The sequence below is a fragment of the Prionailurus viverrinus genome, chromosome D1, assembly GCF_022837055.1.
Source record: "Prionailurus viverrinus isolate Anna chromosome D1, UM_Priviv_1.0, whole genome shotgun sequence".
Classification (NCBI taxonomy): domain Eukaryota; kingdom Metazoa; phylum Chordata; class Mammalia; order Carnivora; family Felidae; genus Prionailurus; species Prionailurus viverrinus.
In genome coordinates, this window is record NC_062570.1 from 114,462,853 (window position 1) to 114,465,489 (window position 2,637).

At 68.0% G+C, this 2,637-nt stretch overlaps 1 long non-coding RNA gene across 1 annotated transcript; it reads right to left on the reverse strand.

Annotated features, from left to right (window-relative positions):
* Positions 1–466: 466 nt before the first annotated feature.
* LOC125176154 (uncharacterized) lies at positions 467–2,084 on the reverse strand. The gene is made up of 2 exons (XR_007156149.1): positions 903–2,084; positions 467–711 (listed from the first exon to the last, which is right to left on the reverse strand). It is a non-coding gene; the product is annotated as an uncharacterized LOC125176154 (long non-coding RNA).
* Between the last annotated feature and the right edge of the window lie 553 nt (positions 2,085–2,637).

Genomic DNA, 2,637 nt, shown 5'->3' on the forward strand with positions numbered 1-2,637 from the left:
AGGTGGAGGGGTGTCGGTGATGGACACTGTGCTTGCAAGTTTAAAAGACACGACTCCAACCGCGGCTGTCCTTCGAGACGTGGTGTCCTTCCTGGAGCAGGTCGGCACATTTGTTACGCAGCTACGGGTCTCACGGACGCGACGCGCCCCGCCTCAGAGCAGCGCGCTGTCCTGTGGCCAGACCAGCAGTGTGCCCCTGCCTTCAGGCCGCGGGGTCAGATCGTCTCCTGTTTTCCATCCCAGTTTGGTCCGCGCAGATTCTGACCGTCTCGGCAGGCCTCAGGGTCTCACACTATTCCACCGGATGATGGCTTCATGCCAATAGGCGGTGGAGCCCAGGACTTGGTGACATTTCGGGAGTTCAGCGGTCTGGGAATGTCAAGATATCCCCTGCAAAGTGGAGGTCAAATCTTTACGCCTTGATCACCGTAACGACAGGAAGAAGGCAGACATCCGGACGAGGGTATCAATTAGGTAATTGCCTTTTACTTCAAGTAACAGCAACAGGGAAGAACAGTGACGTAATCAAGAGTTTTTCCGTTAAAAGGAGTCCAGAGGCGAGAAGTTCGGGACTGCAGTGGGGGTCCCAGAGCAGAAGCGGGAACCCCATTCTGTCCTGCTCCTCTGCCTCCTGGTCCTGGCAAGCACTAATGGAAGAGAGAGATGGCGGGGGGGGGGGGGGGTCCGGGTTTTGGAGCAAAGCCATGTCACCTGAAAAAATAAATGGCGATTCTTTGAGATGCAAGTTTTGGCTTGCCACCGGGCACAATTCAAACTGTACATCAGACGGGGGGGTGTCACACGACCATGCGATCTGAGCTGCTCATTAGGGACTGGGTGACACGGGCCGTAAAGTGGGGTGTGCCTAGCCATGCGCCATCACCAAGGGAAAGGGGATTGACCTTGAGCCCAGGTAAATTGCCGGGAGCAGGTAGGCCACACTCCCCATTAGGCCCGGTCACACCTGCCGCTTCCGCACCTGCAGCCTGCACCGGTGAGCTCGCGAAGTTTCCTATGACACATGTGGCAAGGGTTACTCCCATTTCTCCAGCAAAGACGCTGAGTCACGGGGACATTAAGCAACGTGTCCAAGTCACCCGGCGGGTTCGAGGAAGAGCCGGTGGGGGGGGGGGGTCTGACTTCCGGACTACCGAGGGGACGGCCGGTACACGGCGGGGGCGGCGGGAAGGAAGACGATGTAACCGCAGCCCCTCCCAGGACTCCCATGCCCGGGGGACCCGGTGGGCGGAAGACGGCGGTGGCCCGAGGCCGGCGGGGTCAGCGGGAGCTCGGAGTCCTCGGGGATGGCGGTCTAGGGGGCCGCACCAGGCGGAGGTGCAGCCTGACGAGGGGCTGGCGGAGGGCAGGGTCGTGGGAGTGGGCCACGGCCACCGGTCGCGTCGCAGAGATGAGGCCCCCCGCGCGGGGCTGCGTGTCCTTCCTTTCCGAGGCTTCCTTCCGGGCTCGGCTTCCTTCCTTCCGGGCTCGGCGACTCTCCTCTTCTGCCATCTGTCTCCTCCCTACTTCAGTGGTTGTCGGCGGCCAGGGTCGCACACGACGCAGGGGCCTTAGGGTCGCAGAGCGCGCCTTTCCCCCCCCACCCCCACCCGCAGCAGCCTGGGCGCGGGGACAACGCGGTTAGGGCGAAGCAGCGAAGCGGGGCGGCCTCGGGCCTCCCCTCCGGGGTCCTCGCCTCGGCAGGCGGGGTGCGCCCCCCTCTCCAGAAGCGCCCGGCCCCTGGCTCAGCCGAGGCGCGGGCGCGGGCGCGGGCGCGGGCGCGGGCGCGGGGCGACCCCGGCCGGCAGCCCCTGGGCCCCGCGCGGCCACCCCGCCGTCCCCGCCGGCCCTCCTTCGCGGGCGGTCGGTGGGGGGAGGCAGCCGTGCCAGGCGGGGGGTCCCGCGGGCCGTCGGCCACTGTCACCCCCACAACGGCGGAGGACTGCGGCTCGCCCGAGTCGCCCGCGACCCGGCCCCGTCTTCTTGCTCCGCGTTCTTAGCGGCAGCCGCCCCCCCCCCCGCCCCCCGCCCCCCGACGTGGCCCCGGCTGGCTCCGGTGCCCCGGGCGTCGCGCCCCTGCACAAGCCCCGGGCGCCCCGGCACCTCTCTTCGGAGACTTCCTGAAGGGAAGCCCGCGGCCTCCCGGGTCCCCGTCACGGTGACCTCAACACGACCCTGGCCTCCCGCTGCCGCAAGGGACGCTGGGAGGACACGGGGTCGCCGGCGGCCCGCGGCTCTGGGGACGGCGCGACAGCGGGGGCTCACCAGGCCCGTCGCCTGGTCCCAGAAGCCGCCCCCCACCGCGCCCCCGCCCCCGGGGCTCCCCTTTCCCTCAGACGCCCCTGCGGGCGACGGCGGGGGGGGGGGGGTGGGGACCCGTCTGACGCGTGAACCGTCGCGTCCGCAGGGACCGCAAGGCGGCATCAGGGGACCTGAGGGGAAGGGACTTGGGGGGGCGGGGCGGGTCCTCTGACAGCGGAGGGGCTGCTTCCCTCGGGCCTGGAGGAGGTCGGTCCCAGTGCAGGGGGACATCCGGGGTTGTGCGGGGACATCTGTGGTGTGAGGGGACACCCGGGGTTGTGAGGGGACATCTGGGGTTGTGAGGGGACATCCGGGGTTGTGACGGGACATCTGGGGTTG